At 39.6% G+C, this 20,965-nt stretch overlaps 1 protein-coding gene and 1 non-coding gene across 2 annotated transcripts in view; both read right to left on the bottom strand.

Annotated features, from left to right (window-relative positions):
- Tex10 (testis expressed 10) overlaps window positions 1-20,965 on the bottom strand; it is a 133,739-nt gene that overhangs the window by 111,122 nt on the left and 1,652 nt on the right. The gene's annotated exons all lie outside the window — the stretch shown is intronic.
- Window positions 4,519-4,682, bottom strand: LOC123457971. Its single transcript, XR_006635314.1, has one exon. It is a non-coding gene; the product is annotated as a U1 spliceosomal RNA (small nuclear RNA).

Here is a 20,965-nt window from a genome sequence, read left to right on the forward strand (position 1 = left end):
GCTATAGCTACTTGGGCTTACATTTGGGCCCTCTATTCTGTTCCACTGATGTACATGTCTGTTTTTGTGCCAGTACCACACTGTTTTTGTTACTATGGCTCTGTAGCATAGGTTAAAATCAGGTATGGTGATACCACCACCCTTATTTTTGTTGCTCAGTATTATTTTAGATATTTGAGGTTTTTGTGATTCCAAATGAATTTTTGGATTTTTTTTTCTATTTCCATGAAGAATGCTTTTGGAATTTTGATAGGGATTGCATTAAATGTGTAGATTGCTTTTGGTAAGATTGCCATTTTCACAATATTGATTCTTCCAAGCCAGGAACAGGGGATGTTTCTCCACTTTCTAGTGTCTTCTGCAATTTCTCACTTGAGTGTTTTAAAGTTCTCATTGTAGAGATTCTTTACCTCCTTGGTTAGGTTTATTCCAAGGTACTTTTTTTTTTGGATTAAATTGTGAATGGGAGTGATTCTCTGATTTCATCCTCTGTGTGTTTGTTGTTAGCATATATGAAGGCTACTGATTTCTGTGTATTTATTTTGTATCCTGCTACATGGCTGTAGGTTTGGATCAGCTCTAACAGTTTGCTAGTAGAGTTTTTAGGGTCCTTTATGTATAGAATCATGTCATCTGCAAATAATGATAACTTGATCTGTTCCTTTCCAATTTATAACCCTTTTATGTGTGTCTCTTGCTTTATTGCTATGGCTATTACTTCCAAAACTATATTAAATAAAAGTGGGGACACTGGACACCTTTCTCTTGTTCCTGATTTTAGTGGAAAAGCTTCCAGTTTTTCCCCATTTAGTAATATGTTGGCTGTAGGCTTGTCATAAATAGCTTTTATTATATTGAGATATGTTCCTTCTATTCCCAGTGTCTGTAGGACTTTTATCATGAAGGGATGTTGGATTTTGTCAAATGCTTTCTCTGTGTCCAATGAAATGATCATGTGATTTTTGTCCTTCAACCCGTTTATATAATGTATTACATTTATAGATTTGCATATATTGAACCATCCCTGCATCTCTGGGATAAAGCCTACTTGGTCAGGGTGAATGATCTTTCTGATATACTCTTGTATTCTGTTTGCCAATATTTTGTTGAGAATTTTTGAATCTATGTTCATGAGGGAGATTGGTCTGTAATTTTCTTTTTTTTTAAAATTTTTTTTGTTTATTTTTATTTATTTGAGAGTGACACAGAGAGAAAGAGGCAGATAGGTAAAGAGAGAGAGAGAGAATGGGCACGCCAGGGCCTCCAGCCACTGCAAACGAACTCCAGACGCGAGCGCCCCCTTGTGCATCTGGCTAACATGGGTCCTGGAGAATTGAGCCTCGAACCGGGATCCTTCGGCTTCACAGACAATCGCTTAACTGCTAAGCCATCTCTCCAGCCCTGTAATTTTCTTTTTTGTTCTATCTTTGCCTGCTTTGGTATCTGGGTGATGCTGGCCTCATAGAAGGAGTTTGGTAGAATTCCTTCTTTTTCTATTTCATGGAAAAGCTTAAGAAGCAATGGTGTTAGCTCTTCCTTAAAGGTCTGGTAAAATTCAGCAGTGAATCCATCTGGGCCTGGGCTTTTTTTACTTGGGAGATTAGTGATAACTGTTCAGATTTCCATGTTTTTTATAGGTCTATATAAGTGATTAATCTCATTTTGATTTAATTTAGGTAGGCCATATAGATCAAGGAAAGCATTCATTTCTTTCAGATTTTCATATTTTGTGAAGTATATGCTTTATAGTATGACCCTATGATTTTTTGAATTTCTCTGGAATCTGTTGTGATGTTACCTTTTTCATCTCTGATTTTATTAATTTGTGTCTCTTCTCTCTTTCTTTTGGTCAGATTTGCTAAGGGTTTATCAATCTTGTTTATCCTTTCAAAGAACCAACTCTTTGTTTCATTAATTCTTTGGATTGTTTTTTTTTTTTTTTTGTTTCTATTTCATTAATTTCTGCCCTAATCTTTATTATTTCTTCCCGCTTACTGATTTTTGGTTTGCCTTGTTCTTCTTTTTCCAAGGCTTTAAGGTGAAGCAGTAGGTCATTTACTTGTGACCTTTGTAATTTCTTAATATAGGCACTTAAAGCTATAAATTTACCTCTTAGAACTGCCTTCATTGTGTCCCAGAGATTTTGATATGTTGTGTTCTCATTATCATTTGACTCTATAAATTTTTTGATTTTCTTCTTGATTTCTTCATTGACCCATTCATCATTTAGTAGTGTATTGTTTAGTTTCCATGATTTTGTGTATGCTTTATAGCCTTTCTTGCTACTAATTTGTAGTTTAATTCCATTGTGTTCAGATAGAATGCAAGGAATTATTTCAATTTTCCTGAATTTGTTAAGATTTGCTTTGTGTCCTAATATATGGTCTATTTTAGAGAATGTTCCATGTGCTGCTGAAAAGAATGTATATTCTGCAGCCTTTGGATGAAATGTCCTATATATATCTGTTAGGTCCATTCCTTCTATGACCTCATTTAGTCCAGATGCCTCTCTGTTTATTTTTTCCTGGGATGACCTGTCAATTGATGAGAGTGGGGTGTTAAAGTCACCCACTACCACTGTGTTTGGTGTTATCTGTGACCTTAGCTCTAATAGTGTTTGTTTGATGAATTTGGGAGCCTATATTGGGGTCCTTAATCTACTTGGAGCTCATTTTCTTTTCATGGTGAGAATAGTGGGTATAGTTTCATTTTTCTACATGTGGCTATCCATTTTCTCCAGCACCATTTCTTGAAAATGCTTTATTTTCTCCAATGTTGGCTCCCTTGTCAAAGATCATGTAGCTGTAGTTACTTAAACTATGGCCTGGATCTTATATTCTGTTTCACTAATCTATATGTCTGTTTTAGGGCCAGTACTATACTGTTTTTATTACTATGGCATTGTAGTATAATCTGAAGTCAGGTATGGTGATACCTTCATGAAGTGTTTCTTTTGGATATCTAAGGCCTTCTGCAATTCCATATAAATTTTATTTAATTTCTTTTTTGTTATTAACAGCTTCCATGATTGTAAACAATATCCCATAGTAATGCCCTCCCTCCCCCCCCACACTTTCCCCTTGAAACTCCATTCTCCATTGTATCCCCTCCGCCTCTCAATCAGTCTTCCTTTTATTTTGATGTCATGATCTTTTGCTCCTACTATGATGGCCTTATATAGGTAGTGTCAGGCATGGTGAGGTCATGGATATCCAGGCCATTTTGTGTCTGGGGGAGCATGTTGTAAGGAGTCCTACCCTTCCTTTGGCTCTTATATTCTTTCTGCCTCCTGTTCCACAATAGACCCAGAGCCTTGTAAGATGTGATAGAGGTATTGCAGTGCTAAGCACTCCTGTCACTTCTTTCCAGCACCATGATGCTTTCTGAGTCATCCCAAGGTCACTGCCATCTGAAAAGAGAAGGTTCTCTACCAAAAGTGAGAGTTGTTGCGAGCTATGAACCAAACCTCGGCCATGTTAACAGAAACCGCCATATAGCAAGTTAAGTTTCTACTTCTTGACCTAATACTCAACTACCAGAAACAATGGGATCATACACCTGGCCAAACACTCCCCCATCCTGCCGGTAGCTGATGAAGAAACAAAGGCATTGCAGTTTAACCAGTAACTCTGTGATCTTTGCCCTACCTACGTCCCCTTCCCCCTACAACTCCTTGCCCTGACCACATCCCCTGCCCCCTACAACCCTATATAAACCTATATGTAAGAATAAACTCTTGAGGCCTTGACAAATATCTAGCATCGTCTCCTTCTTGTGTCTGTTTGCCTTTTTTCACCCAGGTTAGCTTCTCCTCAGGTCCTTGTTCAACTCCCCGCTGGCCGGGGCAGAGAGTAGCATTAATATATGGGTATGAACATTAAGAAAGGGTTTACTGGGAAGTTTGATGAGCATAGTATATACATTTAGCCAGATTTCAGCAGACGTAACACCCCTAGGGCTCATGACTACCCCTGTTGTAGGTTTTCAGTATCAGGAATGTATTCCCTGTCATGGAGTGGGCCTCCAGTCCAATTATAGGGCAGTTGGTTTCCACCATGAGAAACATGCCATTATTGCACCCGTTGGCTCATTTGGTCTGGCTGGCAAAATTTAAGACACAAGTGCCTACTGTTGAGTATCTTCACTGGTGATTTCTCTCTCTCCCATTTGGCTTCTTTTAGCTTTCTGTCAGCTGTCTACATGGAGGAGGTTATCAGCTCAGTTCCAGCAGGATTTCTCAGCGGCCTTGCAGCCCAAATATGTGGAGTCTTCAGCAATAGGGTCTTACCATCTATTCCTGGTGGGAAACCAAAGTCCATATGAATTTTAATTTTTTTTTCCTATTTTTTGTGAAGAAAATTCCTGGAATTTTAATAGGTATTTTGCTGAATCTGTAAATTGCTTTTGGTAGAATGGCCATTTTTGCAATGTTGATTCTCCCAATTCGTGAGCATGGAAAGTCTTTCCATCTTCACGTATCCTCTTTGAATTCTTTCTTCAGTAATTTTTTTTTTTTTTCAGGGGAGAGTGCGAACGCAGTCCCCCACTACCACAAATTATGCAGTCGAGTTTCCCGCATTTGGGGAAATCACAGGGGTCAGCACATCCGGAGTGCAATGGATAAGCCTCGCCCTGGGAAAACCACCTTCGTGATCATGGTATCTCCCATGCCAGGTAAGTATCTTCAGTAATTTTAATGTTTTCATTATATAAGTCTTTCACCTCCTTGGTTAGTGAAATTTCAATATATTTAATTTTTGTGGCTATTGAAAACAGGATACCCTCCCTAATCTCTTTGTCCATATGTTTGTCTTTAGCATATAGGAAGGCTTCAGATTTTTTTGTATGTGCTGATTTTGTATCCTGCCACTTTGCTGAAAGAGTTTATCACCATTAGAATTTATTTGGTGGAGTCTTTTGGGTCACATTAAAATCATGTCATCTGCAAATAGGGCTAATTTGACTTCCCCCTTTCTAATTTGTATCCATTTTATTTCTTTCTCCTGTCTTATTGGCTAGGCTAGGACTTCTAGCACTGTTGAAGAGCAGCAGTGAGAGAGGACACCTTGTCTCGTTCCTGACTTAGTGGGAACTCTTCAAGTTTTTCCCCATTTAGTACATTTAGGCTTTGAGTGCATTTTTAGCTGTTACTAAGTTGCAATATGGTCCTTCCATCCTAGTCTCTCTAGTGGTTTGATCATGAAGTGATTCTGTATTTTGTTGAAGGCCTTCTCTGTATCTATTGAAATATTCATGTAGTTCTTGTGTTTTAGTTTATTTATGTGATGTATTACATCTATCAATTTTGTACCATCCCTGCATCACTGAAATAAAGCCTACCTTATTAAGTAAGATAATGCTTTTGATGTATTCTTGAATTTGGTTTGCAAGGATTTTATTGAAAAATTTCACATCTAGGTTCATCAGGGATATTGGTCTATAATTTTGTTTTCTTTTTGTGTCTTTGTCTGATTTTGGTATCAGAGTAATGCTGGCTTCATTGAAGGAGTTTGGGAGCATTCCTTCTTTACAAATTGTATAAAATAACTTCAGAAAAAGTGGTTTTAGTTTTTTGATGAAGGTTTATTAGAATTTGGCTGAGAATCCATCAGGTCCTGGACTCTTTTTGATTGGGAGGTTTTTAATAACATGTTCAATCTCATTGGATGTAATAAGTTTGTTTAGGAAGTTTATTTGTTTGGGTTTACTTTTGGTAGGTGGTATATGTCTAGAATTCATCCATTTCTTCCAGATTATCCAATTTATTGGAATAGAGGTTTTGGAAGTATGTCTTGATGATTATTCCAATTTCATTGTTGTCAGTTGTGACCTCTCCATTTTCATTTCTATATATGGGTTTGTTTTTTTTTTTTGCTGTTATTGTTTTTTCGAGGTAGGGTCTCACTCTAGTCCAGGCTGATGTGGAACTCACTATGTAGTCTCAGGGTGGCCTCGAACTCATGGCAATCCTCCTACCTCTGCCTCCCAAGTGCTGGGATGAAAGGCGTGCACCACCACTCCTGGCTTCCATTTTCATTTCTAATCTTGTTAATTTGAAACTTTTCTTTTTTCCTTTTGATCAAATTGGCCAGCAGTTTATCAATCTTGTTTATTTTATTTTGTTTGAAGAACCAGCTCTTCTTTGTCAATCTCTTTTTTTTCTTAATTTCCAAGTCATTAATTTCTGCTCTGATTTTAATTATTGTTTTTTTTTCTAATCTCTTGGGATTAGAATGTTCTTGTTTTTCCAATGCCTTTAGATGGATGGTTACATTATTAATTTGTGCTCTGTCATTTGATATGAAGGCATTTAGTGTTATCAATTTTCCCCTTAGGACTGCCTTCATTTTGTCCCATAAATTCTGGTATGATGCATTCTCTGTAAGGTTGGCTTTGTGTTCATGTATTCATGAAGCTGGCTTTCATCAAAATGCATCATGGAAAGTTTGCCTTTCACCTTCTATTATGAGGGATACTTTTGCTGGGTACAGTAGTTTGCATTGGAAGCCATAGTCTCTCAGTGTTTGGAGTACTCCATTCCACGCTCTTCTGGATCTTCGAGTTTCCATTGGAAAATCAGAGGTAATTCTGATGGAATTACCTTGTAGGTAATGAGCTATTTTTCTCTTGCTGCTTTTAGCACTCTCTTTCCTTTTTTTGTTATGTTTTTATTTTTAGGATTTTAAATAGAATGTGATAAGGAGAGTTTTTTTGTTTGGTTTTGTCTATGTGGTGTTCTGTGAGCTTCTTGTGTTTGAATGGGTCTCTCCTTTGTAAGGGTGGGAAATTTTTCTTCATTAATTTTGTTGAATATATTTTCTATATTTGGTTTGTATTTATCCTCCTTATATGCCCATGATCTGGATATTTGGTGTTTTTAGTGAATCCCACAACTCCCTCATATTCTGTCTGCATGATTTTTTGAACTTATCATGGTATTTGGACTCCCAATCCATTTCCTCTGTTTTGTCTTCCAATTTTGTAGTTCTGTTCCCAACATGATCTACTCTGTTTGTGAGGATTTCTAGAGAGGCATTTAAGAGGACTGTTTGATTTTTGTTTTCTGTTATATTTTTCTTTGCCATTTCTATCCCTTTATTTTTGCCCACTTGCTTGGGCTGGGTGACCTAGGGTCTAAGGAGAGTCCTCCTTGTGTGTTGCCTCCAGGTGGGTCAGGGTGAGGCCCTGGCCTGCCTAGCTTGCTTGCTGTCCAAGTGGTGCTCATTTCTCCCTGTGTCATTTGCTGCCTGGGGGCTTTGGAATCTGATCCACACTGGAGTCCTGTTGAGCACAGGGCAGATGCCCCAGGCAGGTTGCTCTGAACTAAGACACTGTGTATAGGCCCACAGGGGAGCACACTCACCTGAGGATGACTTCACAGCCTTGCCACCCAGCTGGTCCTTGTTATACAATCAGCCCCAAACCTGTGTAGGTGCTAGGACTGCAGCCACAGTTTTGGTGGTTTGGGTATTCCAGCCTGATGTGCTATCTCCAAGCTTGGAGAATTTTGGGGGTCCTTCGTGAGTACAGCCCCAAACATGGCCCACCAACGATAAGCACTTCCTGACCTGGCCTTAGTATGGGCCCAAGATGGTCTACTAGCAATGAGCCTTCTGCAGTGAGCACTTCCTCTTTAGGCTGGCAGAGTGTAGGCCCCAAGATGTCAACCCTTGATGTGCACCTCCTTTCCTGGCCCAAGTATGGCCCCAAACAGGCTAGCCCCCGATGACCACTTCCTTTCCCTGCCGAGTGTATCCCCAAACATGATCAGCTTTTGATGAGTGCTTCCTCATCCCACCTGAGTGCAGGTTTCAACACCTAGGTGTTTTGGGGAAAGACTCCAAGTCACCATATCATAGAGATACTTGCACATGAATATTTATTGCAGCACTATTCACAATACCTAAATTACAGAACAAACCATGATATCAAACAACAAAAGACTAGATAATGAAAAGGTGGGCTATCTATACACTGGTGTTCTTTTAGGTAGATAGAAGAGTGATATATTATTTACAGGAGAATAGATGCAACTGAAGATAATCATATTAAGTGAATTAGGCAGTTTCAGGAAAGCAATTTATATATGTATATATGCATACATATACATATATATATATGTATATATATATATACCTTCTCATTTCTGGTCTCTAGATGATATATAGATACATAAAATTATGTATGACTATATGACATGAAAGTAGATATCAAAAGTCTCAGAGGCAAATACAAGTAACTATAGAGCTAGAGGTAAGAAAGGACAGGATGAGAATGAGCTCAACATTCACTGTAGACATATTAAAATGTGATTATGCTATACAATACCTTGTACAATGAACATGCAAATTAAATTTTTTAATATGCCAGACAAAAATTAACTCCTAAGATTTTACTTCTATGAGCTGCCTGGAGCAGTCAAATGCATAAAGACAGAAAGTAGAATGGTGGTTGTGAGAGGCGGGGGGTAGGCATGAACAAAGAAGTAGTGTTTCATGGGTTTATAATTCAGGATGATGACAAGGTTCTGCAGATGGGTGGTGATTGCGGTGTTGCAACAATGTGGATGTGGCCTTGCTACTGCTGTACACTTCTGTGCATTTTACTACAAAGAGAAAAAGAAAGAAAAACTCAGGGATAGGCAGCATAGAGTGACTCTGCTCAGTGATGTCACTGGATCCCTGGCTCTTCCTTTCAGTCGGCTGTTTCCAGCATTGGACTTTTGTCCTTGTGGTCATAAAGTGATAGCTACTTCTCTAGAAGTTGTGTCCACGTCATCTTCTTGTGAAGCTCTGTTTTCACTCATGATAGGAAACATAGGGGGCTTTCTACAGTTCACTCTCCAGAATTTTATCACATGATCTCTCAACATGCAGCATGGGAAAATTACCTGTCATCTATCTAAAGTGTCGAGTAGCACAGTAAATAAAGGGAGTTGTGAATTTTGTGGGTAGTCCAAGTCTCTGTGTTTACCATAGAAATAAGCTTGTTTTTGTTTGTTTGATTTTTTCATAAATAGCTCATATGGTATATTAAGGTGTTTTTTTTGTTGTTGTTTTCGAGGTAGGGTCTCACTCTAGCTCAGGCTGACCTGGAATTCACTATGTAGTTTCCATATGGCCTCAAACTCACAGGGATCCTCCTACCTCTGCCTCCCAAGTGCTGGGATTAAAGGCGTGCACCACCTTGCCCAGTGGCATACTAGTTTTTGTAATGAGTTACTTTTTAATGAAAATCTTGGCTCCTTTAGCTACTGCACGTGACCATTATGTCACTATTGTAATGCGCATTTCATCATCCACATTTTACAGTCTCTAAAATTGGTGTGCATCTTACAGTTGCTGTCAGCGAGGCAGCAGAAGTGATGTCCTTGTCATGCCTGCTGGATATGCATCAGAACTTGCAGAATGGAGGCCAGGAGCTTGGAATACTGATGCTCCTGAGTCCAAAACTTCTGCAGAAGAGCTTGACTTTGAGAAGAAGGTTTAGCTGTGCCTTACTCAATTGATTTCATAATTACTTTATTTTTATTTTATTATTTATTTAGTTTTTTCAAGGTAGGGTCTCACGCTAGCCCAGACTGACCTGGAATTCACTATGAAGTCTCAGGGTGGCCTTGAACTCACGTCAATCCTCCTACCTCTGCCTCCCAAGTGCTGGGATTAAAGGCATGAGCCACTTACCCAAATAACTACTTCATTTTTACTGTATACATGAGGATGACTTAGAATTCTAAATCTATGTCTTAGATCTCAATTAGCTTTTCCCTCAAAGCTATAAAATAAAAATTACAAATAGCAAGAAAGCTGGGTGTCCTTGTTTAATTAGGGGCATTTTTCTTTCTTAATGATACACAAAACACTGCTGTCTATGATCACTGTCTTCCTGGAGATAATGAAATATGGTGAGACTAGCAAACAGCTCATTTAATTGTTTCTTCTTTTGGTAGATGTTTTTATTTGTATGCTTCTTTAAAAAATGATGCTTTGCCACTCTGGTTTTAAAAAAAACTGCTGTCCTTCTTAAATCCCTTTTCTCAGAAAGCATGAATGAGGCTGATTATTGCATAACAAAGGCTGTTTCTTCGGACTATTTATCTGGCAACTCTTCCTGCTCCTTTCTGGCTCAGGTGGTGTTCATAAATTGGGGTGCTCCTTGCAACAGCTACATATGAGAAGTGAGGAGCATTTGCAGTTTTGCATAGCACAGATTCTCTTACGTGTGTGTATTTCTATACATACATAGATATCTGGATTCAGCCGGTAGGAAATGTGATGTGAGGACAACTAGTTAGGCCTAAATTTAGTTCTAGGACTGTGTGTATTTCATGTTATAAAGATATTGAGTAATGCTTAATTAAACGTTTAACAAATTGAGTGCAAAAAAAATGATGCTTCAGTAAATCTTATTCAAGCTTTTTTTAAAATATGTGTGCAAGTGGTATTTCTCTAAATATATAGGCTTGTGCATTCTAAAATTCTAACCATAGCTACACTCTGACAAAGGTAAATTTATACTCCAAATGTAAAAGAAGCCATCTCTCCACAGTTTTAAGTTTTGGTGACTCTAATACCTGAAATAGTACCACACTGTTTTGTCTTCTTGTCTTTTATCATTGTTGAGCATCTAGGTCATATAAAAGCTAACTTTATTTTATTTTTTTATTTATGAGAGAGAAAGCAAGAGAGCAAGAGTGAGAGCGAGAGCAAGAGTGAGAGAGAGATAGAGAGAGAAAGAGAATTGGTGTACCAGGGCCTTAGCCACTGAAAATGAACTCAAGACACATGCTCCTCCTTGTTCATCTGGCTTATGTGGGTACTGGAGAATCAAAACTGGGGTCCTTAGGCTTTGCAGGCAAGTGCCTTGACCATTAAGCCATCTCACCAGCCCAAGAAGGGTATCTTTATAAATTATTTGACCCTTCCTATATATCAGAAACAAACATTCCAAGGATGACATCAGGGAAACACCCCCATTCACAATTTCCTCAAAACAAAATAATAAAGTACCTTGGAATAAACCTAACTGAGGAAGTGAAGGATCTCTACAAAGAAAACTTTAGAACACTAAAGAAAGAAATTGCAGAAGACACTAGGAAATGGAAAGACATCCCATGTTCTTGGATAAGAAGAATCAATGTTGGGCTGGAGAGATGGCTTAGCAGTTAAGGTGTTTGTTTGCCTGCAAAGCCAAAGGATCCTGGTTTGATTCTCCAGGACCCACATAAGCCAGATGCACAAGGGGGCACATGCGTCTGGAGTTTGTTTGCAGTGGCTGGAGGCCCTTGTGTGACTATTCTCTCCCCCTCTCTTTCTCTCAAATAAATAAATAAATAAATAAATAAATAAATATATTTTTTAAAAAGGAATCAATATTATAAAAATGTCAGATCTGAGCAACAAAAATAAGGTCGGTGGCATCACAATAACTGATTTTAAGATATATACAGAGCCATTGTAACAAAAGCAGCATGGTTCTTGCATAAAAATAGACATGTAGATCAATGGGACAGAATAGAGCACCTATAGGCTGTAGAGATGACCTAGTGGTTAAAGCACACCCAGATGTAAACCCAGGTAGCTACAGCCATCTGATTTTTAAAAAAATTTTATTGACAATGTCTATACTTACAGAGAATAAACCATGATAATTCCCTCCACTCCTCCACTTTCCCCTTCACAACTCTACTCTATCATATCCCCTCCCTCTCTCCTTTAGTCTCTCTTTTATTTTCATGTCATCGTCTTTTTCTCTATTATGAGGGTCTTGTGAAGGTATTGCTAGGCACTGTGAGGTCATGGATATCAAAGCCAATTTCTGTCTGGACAGTTGCATTATAAGCAGTAGCTCTTACATTCTTTCTGCCATGTCTCCTGCAATGGATCCTGAGCCTTGGAGGATGTGATAGAGACGTTTCAGTGCTGGACACTCCTCTGTCTCTTCTTGGCACTATGTTTCCTTTTGGGTCCTCCCAGTGGTCACTGCCATCTGAAAAGACAAGCTTCTCTAACCAAAAGTGAGAGTAGCATTAATATAAGCCATCTGATTTTTGACAAAAATGTCAAAAATATGCAAAGGAGAAAAGACATCCTTTTTAACAAATGGTGCTGGGGAAACTGGATATCTATAAGTAGAAGGATGAAGATAGATCCTTATTTCTCTCCATGCACAAGAATCAAATCCAAATGGATCAAAGCCCTCAATGTCAGATCCCAAACTCTGAAACTGATAGAAGAAAAGGTAGGGGAAACTCTTTAACATATTACATTGGCAATGACTTTCTGAATATACTCCCAGTTGCTCAGGAAGTAAAACTGCTAATCAATCAAAGGAAGAAAACCTTTGTCAGCGATACAGCTGACAGAGGACTAATATCCAGGATATACAAAGAGCTCAAAAAACTAAATAACAAGAAATCAAACAACCCAATTAAAAAATGGGCTATGGAAATTAATAGAGAATTCTCAAAAGAAGAAATACAGGTGGCCTATAAATATCTAAAAAACATGTTGTACATCCTTAGCCATCAGGGAAATAAAAATTAAAAGTACTTTGAGACTTCATCTCACTCTTATCAGAATGGCTATCATCAAGAAAACAAATGACAATAAATGCTGTCAAGTATGTGGAAAGAGAACCATTCTACACTCTTGGTGGGAATGTAAACTTGTCCAGCCATTGTGGAAATCAGTGTGGAGGTTACTGAGACAGCTAAAAATAGATCTACCATATGAACCACCTACACTGCTCCTAGGCATATATCCTAAAGACTCTATTCACTACCTTAGAGATCCTTACATATCCATGTTTATTGTGGTTCTATTCACAATAGCTAGGAAATGGAACCAGCCTAGATGTCCCTCAACTAATTAATGGATAATAAAGATGTGGTAACTTTATATAATGGAGTTCTATTCAGTGGTACTGAAAAATCAAATTATGAGATTTACAGAGAAATGGATGGGTCTGGAAAGGATTATACTAAATGAGGTAACCCAGGCCCAGAAAGCCAAATGCCACATGTTCCCTGTCATATGTGGATCCTAGCTACAAATGTTTAGATTTGTATGTGAGTTGGAGTAAAAGTCAGTAGTAGAGGCCAGTAAGCTAGAAAGAGGCTATAAGGGAGGGAGGGAAGGGGAGGACATAAGGGGAAGGTATTATGTATATGTAAGTAGATGAACAAATTACTGGCAGTGCAATGACCTAAGTGGGGTCAGAAGAAGAGATTGAGTAAAGGAAGGGCAGGAGGAAGGTTAATCAAAATTTATGATGTCATGAATAAGCCACATAGAACCCTACTTTTTTGGAAAATGGAAAACCCAGAAGTCATAGGTGGTTACTAGAAAAATTTCTGTTATGGGTGGGATACCTTCCAGTGAGTTGTTGGTCCGGGAGGTTCCTGATACCCCCAAAACATTATAGGCCACTGCTGAGGCCCTTGGTTGCCCACCAGAACTAGATAGTGAGACACTATTGCTGAAGACGCCACATGCTTGGGCTGGAGGCTACTGAGAAATCAAGCTGGAAACCCCCTTCCTTTTGACCAGCTAACAGAAAGCTGGAAGCAGCTACACTGCATGCAACCCTATGAGAGAGGGATGTCATCAATGGTGTTAAATGGTAGTGGACACTGAAAGCCCTAAGATTGTCCAGCCAGGCCAAATGTGTCAACTGGTGCAATAGTGGCATGTCTGTTATGGAGGAAACCAACTGCTCTCTTATTAGACTGGAAGCCTGCTCTACAGGAGGTAATACATGCCTGGTACTGAAAACCTAGTCAAAAGCTTATGGCTGGGAGATCATAAGATCTAGGGGAATAACGTCTGCTGTTGTCTGGCTAAATACATATATTATGCCCACCAAATTACCACGTAAGCACTTTTTAATGTTTATACCCATTTATTAATGCTACTCTTACTTTTGGTTAGAGAAACTTCTCTTTTCATATGGCAGTGTAGCAGACATCTTCAGGTTCACTGAGATGAACTTTCAGACCAGACACAGATATGGAGGAAGGGATATTTATTGAAGCTTACAGATCCAGGGGAAGTTCCATTACAGCAGAAGAAACTGGCCTGCCTTCACAGGACCAAGGAGAGAGAGAGATAGAGAGAGAGAGAGAGAGGTACAAGCCAAAAAGCCAAAAGCCACAGCACACTTCAGGAACTCCTGCTAGGTACACTTTGCATATCTTTAGATTGAAATCTGAAACCCACCACCACACCTTAAGATCCACCCAGTGACACTGCCTTCAGCCAGGTGGCTAAAGATGCAAACTACAAACAAGTAAAGAACTGAATATATTGGGGGCCATCTAGTCTATTCAAACCACCACAGGCAGTGACTACTGAGATGACTCAAAAGATATCACAGTACTTGGAAGAAGTGACAGTGGAGTGTTCAGCACTGAGACATTTCTATCACATCTTCAAAGGCCCAAAGTTCATTGTAGAAGAGGTGGCAGAATGAATGCAAGAGCCAAAGTTAGGGAGGGACTCCTTAAAATGCAATTCTTCCAAACACAAAATGTCCTTGAAATTAATAACCTTACAGTGCCTGACACTACCTACACAAGACATTCATAATAGGAGGAAAAGATGAATGTATTTGAGAGGGGGAGGGGGTATCATGGAGGGTGCATTTGAAAGGGGGAAAGCAGGGAAAGGGGAGGCAATTAATAGAGTTTATTTTCTATTATTATGGAAGCTGTCAATAAAATCTTTAAAAAATTATTTGAGGGCTGGAGAGATGGCTTAGCGGTTAAGCGCTTGCCTGTGAAGCCTAAGGACCCTGGTTCGAGGCTCGGTTCCCCAGGTCCCACGTTAGCCAGATGCACAAGGGGGTGTACGCGTCTGGAGTTCGTTTGCAGAGGCTGGAAGCCCTGGAGTGCCCATTCTCTCTCTCTCTCTCTCTCTCTCCCTCTGTCTTTCTCTCTGTGTCTGTCGCTCTGAAATAAATAAATAAATAATTAAAAAAAATTATTTGAAATTCTGCATGGAGGACTAGTTTATTTAGTTATTCATTCAAATATTTATTAATATTAATATACATTGATGGTTATTTATCTTATGAGATATAATTTATGCCATACTACTTTATTTTGTTGTTTAAGTTGTTTTGGTCTTGACCACTGGGAGAGCTTTTTTTTTTTTTTTTTCCTGTGTCTCCTAATACATCTCCGTGTGAGCACATGTGTGTGTATGTTTAGCTCTTGTTTACTTTTTCACATTATAAAATAGTCCAGGCTCATTTTACATGTTTTCTACCCTAGTCCCAGAACCCAGAAGCATTCCTTCTTATTAGAAAAGAAGATGGTGCTATGTGTAAACATCTATTTTTACATAGTTAACGTTTTCAGTTTTATCTCATGTGGATTTGCTTTGTGTATCTCGTGCAATGGCAAATTAGTGGTTCTAATAACTCAAGTTCATATATATATATATATATATATTTTTTTTTTTTTTTTTTTTTTTTTTTTTCCCCAAGGTAGGGTGTCACTCTAGCTCAGGCTGACCTGGAATTCACTATGTAGTCTCAGGATGGCCTTGAACTCATGGCGATCCTCCTGCCTCTGCCTCTTGAGTGCTGGGATTAAAGGCATGAGCCACTATTCCCAGTGAGTTCTTTTATTTTTTTACTGTATACTCTTCTACATGTAGCTTTAAAATTCATCTGAATAATTCTCATTGGATGATCCAGATGAGGAATATTATTTCTTTGTGGGTTTTTTTTTTTTTTTTTTTTGGTTTTTCAAGGTAGGGTCTCACTCTAGCCCGGGCTGACCTGGAATTCACTGTGGAGTCTCAGGGTGGCCTCGAACTCACTGTGATACTCCTACCTCTGCCTCCCGAGTGCTGGGATTAAAGGCATGCGCCACCACGCCTGGCTTAATATTATTTCTTTGTAAATGGATAGCTAGTTCCAACCCAATCCAAGAACTTATCTGTTGTTTTAAAAAAATATTTATTCATTCATTTATATGAGGGAGAAATAGACAGAGCATGGATGGCCCTTGCTGCTGCAAACAATGTCTGGAAGCAGATACCACATTGTCCTTCTGGCTTTTAGGTGGGCACTGAGGAACTGAGCCTTGGCCAGCAGTCTTTGCAAGTAAGCACCTGTAACTGCTGAGCCATATCCCCAGCCTGACTTACCAGTTTTTTTCTTTGTGGTTTAAATTTATGACTGTGGTAGTTTGAGTCAGAAGTAGCTGCATAAACTTATGTGTTGTTATTGCTTATTTCCCATTTTGTGGCAGTTTGGGAGGTGGATCCTTGCTGGAGGTGGTGTGTTGTTGGGGGCAGACTCAGGGGTGTTATAGCTAGGTTCCCCTTGCCAAACTTGGGTTCACCCTCCTGCTGCTGTGTTCTACCCTCTGTGACAGATTGTGATGTCTAGTCCCTGCTCATGTCATGCTTTTCCTTACAATCACGAAAATTCCCCTGAGACTGTTAAGTCAAAATAAAACCTTCCTTTCATCAGCTGCTTTTTGGTTGAGGTATTTTGTCCCAGCAACTACAACAAAGATTTATATAGATACTTCTTTAATTGAGTTGTACATTTAAAATACTCAATCCTGGGCTGGAGAGATGGCTTAGCGGTTAAGTGCTTGCCTATGAAGCCTAAGGACCCCGGTTCAAGTCTCGGTTCCCCAGGTCCCACGTTAGCCAGATGCACAAGGGGGCGCACGCGTCTGGAGTTCGTTTGTAGAGGCTGGAAGCCCTGGCGCGCCCATTCTCTCTCTCTCCCTCTATCTGTCTTTCTCCCTGTGTCTGTCGCTCTCAAATAAATAAATAAAAAATGAACAAAAAAATATTTTAAAATACTCAATCCTCTAATAATTCTGTGATGTAAGTGTTATGATTTATAAAACCATACACTATTCTATACTGACTAAGACTTTTTAAGGAAAATCTCAGTTTTAAAACTCTTGCTTTAAGCCCAGCGTGGTGGCACACACCTTTAATCCCAGTACTTGAGAGGCAAACGTAGGAGGATTGCTGTGAGTTCGAGGCCACCCTGAGACTGCATAGTGAATTCCAGGTCAGCCTGAGCTAGAGTGAGACCCTACCTTGAAGAAAAAAACAAAAAACTCTTGCTTTAGCCAGGTACGGTGACTCATGCCTTTAATCCCAACACTTGGGAAGCTAAGGAAGGGAGATTGCTATGAGTTTGAAGCCAGTCTTGGACAGAGAGTGAGTTCCAAGTCACTGGAACTCGAGTGAGACCCTATCTCAAAAAGCAAAACAAAAAAATCTTGCCTCATTATTATTAGTTACAGAAAAACTTCAGAGTGGATCTCCACTCATCTTTATGCTACTTATCCTAATTTTTTTCGTTCAGAAAATGTAGTCATGTGTTGGAGAGATGGCTTAGCGGTTAAGTGCTTGCCTGTGAAGCCTAAGGACCCTGGTTCGAGGCTCAATTCCCCAGGACCCACGTTAATCAGATGCACAAGGGGGCGCATGTGTCTGGAGTTCATTTGCAGTGGCTGGAAGCCCTGGAGTGCCCATTCTCTCTCTCTCTCTCTCTCTCTGTCAAATAAATAAATAAAAATAAAAATATTAAAAAAAAAAAGAAAATGTGGTCATGTCAATATAATGATTTCACTGGCTCTACCTTCCCATGCTAAGTTTGGAGAATACCACCACTTATAGGCCCTGTTGTGTTGGGTGGATATTTTTGCTCCTGGCAACACCTTTCCTTCATCCCAGAATAGCTGATTGAATCAGGAGTAAATGTCTCATCAAAAAGCATTCAACTCATAGGTTCTCTAGCTTCTTGCAGCTTGAAATAATTAGCTCAGGCAGGCATTTTTTTTCCTGAGTAAATATGCACCAAGAAACCAAAAGGAAATTTCCATAGTAATCCCAGGCTGGGATGGAAGGCATTATGGCCAAGTACAGCATGGCTAGGTAGACAGGTTGGGTTGTGTGATGAGATGGAGTACGTAGGCAGTGAAAGAGATAATGAGGGAAAGACAGAAACAATGAAAGCTGGATAGGAAGACAGGGAATGGCATAACGGCAAACAGGGTGTGATGGTGGATTTCTGTGATTCCAGCACCGGGGAGGCAGAGGCAGGAGGCTGCAGAGTTGAAGACCAGCTTGGCTACATAGCAAGACCCTGTCATAAAAGGAAGAGAGAAAGAGAGGGAAGAAGACAGGGAGATTTACCTCAAATGAGAGAAATAAAGATTGGCCCTTGGTGGCTTTTAGGTGCCTGCACAATCCTGCTCAAGTCAGGTTTGTACTTGCAATTCATCCAAGATTCAGTAAGCAGCTTTCTCCTTTGGCAAGCTTGGAGGACACCCAGCTTTTTGCTAGGAGCCAGATTAAAATAGTCTTCAATATCTATTCTCAAATTTCAGGGGGATTAAATCTACCAAATCAAAACATAACAGTCAGATGGTAAACAAAGCAATTTATTTTCAAAGACAGTTGTGACTTCTCAGAACTCTGGAGCATTCACTGCAGATGCTCAGTGTTCTTTAGAAAGCTGTAAAAGTTAGCTGTTATGTCAAGACTGTTTGGTGAGTCTGGGATGGAGCCAAGGGGAGCCTATGTGTAGATTTATTCTCTATGCTCTGTCTCAGTGCTCTGCACTACTCGTGCTGACGTGGGAGTGGACATCCTGGAAGGTCTTGGAAAAAGGACAAGTCGAATGCTTAGGTTTTCTTCCTATGGCTTAAAAAAAAAACACAAAAAAACTAGATTCTGGGCTGGAGAGATGGCTTGTGGTTAAGCCCTTGCCTGTGAAGGATAAGGACCCTGGTTTGAGGATCGATTCCCCAGGACCCACATTAGCCAGATGTGCAAGGGGGTGCATGCGTCTGGAGTTCATCTGATGTGGCTGGAGACCCTGGCGTGGCCATTCTCTCTCTCTGCCTCTTCCTCTCTGTCGCTCTCAAATAAATAAATAAATAAATAATAAACAAAAAAAATTAAAAAAAAATAAAAACTAGGTTCTGGGGCTGGAGAGATGGCTTAGTGGTTAAGATGCTTGCCTGCAAAGCCAAAGGACCTCTGTTCCATTCCCCAGGACCCACATAAGCCAGATACATAAGGGGGCGCATATATCTAGAATTTGTTTGCAATGGCTGGAAGCCCTGGTGTGTCCATTCTCTCCTCTCTCTCTCTCCCTCTTTCTCTCTCAAATAAATAAATAAATAAATACATAAATAAAAGTTTAAAAAATGTTTAAGAAACTAGATTCTGTGTGGATTTTGCTCCTCTAGTAATACTTTTTTGGAGTAATTATAGTAGCTTTATTATTGATTATGAAATAACAGCTCACATCCACTGAGTAATTTCTATTACCTAGCAGTATGCTGAGTCCTCTATATAAACTGAATCATCTCACAGCCTGATCAATTAGGTACTGTTTCAACTCCATTTTACAGATAGGACTCAGGCTAGTTAAAAAGCTTGTCCAGGATAATTTACCATCCTAAGTTGGTGAATGAGGACCATGCCAGGTAGCAGCAACCGTGTTATGGGTCTGAGTATTTACCTTGGCAGCATTAGTTTTGAAGCTAGCCTATTGGCTTGATTTGAGTAAAAACAAGACTGGACAACAAGTTTTCCATTTGTCTTTAGCAGCGTGTCATCATCACATTGGCTCACGTCAAGTATCAGCATTTTAAGCCAATAACACTGAACATTTTTTGAAGTTAAGACTAAAAGCTTTCACTTACCTATCAGGTATCATTAGTCCAGTCTTAGACCTGAGTCAGGAGGTTAACATAGTTTCTGAAGAAATAGAAAAGGATTTGGACCAAGTTCCATTTGTTAAATCTAGCACTCTTCCTACACTGTACCACCTTTCAATCAAATTTCCAACCTGAATCGATCTTCTAATTTCATGGTCCAATAGTTTTCCTTTGATTGCAGCCTCACTGAACAAGGCCATCTTCAAGCACTGGTAAGGTGGCACTGAGTGAAAAGCTCACATGGAACTGGTGTGCAGCCTTAGTTTCCAGAGCGGTGAGTCTTAACGTGTGCTCACCAATGGCAACTCCCTTGGGATGGCCTTAGTTTCCAGCCTCTATGGGCAGTTACAAAGCTCCTGGGACAGCACACAGGTTATTGTTAAAATAATGACTGAAGACCAGCTATTGCTCTTACATAGAGTCTTTCTTTTTATTTGTGCTTCTGCTCCCAGGGAATATTTGAGTGTTTGTCATCCAAAACCTGGACCAGCCCCTGTTTTAAGGCTGGGTGGCTTCAAAAATTCCCAAAGATTGAAAGAAACAATAAGGGAAAAAAGCAAATGTTGGCGAGGTTATAGAGAATCTGGAGCCTTTATACATTGCTGGTGGCAATATAAAATTATTCATTTAGCTGCTGTGGAAAAATATTTTGGTGGTTCCTCAGAAAGCTGTACATATTGACCATATTATTAGATGGCCTAAAAATTCCAGTCCTGAGTACATACCGCAAAAGAACTGGAAACAGGTCCTCAGACAAATGCATGTGTAGAAAGGTTCAGAGCGGTAGTGCTACTCCCAACAGCCAAAACACGGAAATACACCAAACAGGCATACGATGGTCTCTTGTGTAGCCACAAAAAGCAATGAAGTGTGAGCCATGCCTAAACATGTATGATCCTCCGATATGTTAGGTAGGGTTTTTCAAAGAAGCTAGACAAAGCCAAGCCTGGTGGCACAGACCTCCCAGCTACTCCAAAGGCTCAGATCGGAAGATAGTAGGCCTGCCTGCCTGGGTTACAGAGTGAGTACAGGGGCTAGGCTGGACAGCTTAGTGAGACCTTGTCTCCAAAAAATTAATTAATTAAATTAAAAAACAAAGTCCATGTGATTCCTTTTATATGAAATATACAGGAAAAGTAAATATATAGGGCCAGAAAATAGACAAATGGTTGCCAGAGGCTGGGGGCGGGGGCGGTCTGGAAGTACCTGCTTAATTGCTGCAGGGTTTTCCATTTGAAGTGCTGGAAATGT

The sequence above is a fragment of the Jaculus jaculus genome, chromosome 1 (genome assembly GCF_020740685.1).
Source record: "Jaculus jaculus isolate mJacJac1 chromosome 1, mJacJac1.mat.Y.cur, whole genome shotgun sequence".
In the NCBI taxonomy this organism is placed as follows: Eukaryota; Metazoa; Chordata; class Mammalia; order Rodentia; family Dipodidae; genus Jaculus; species Jaculus jaculus.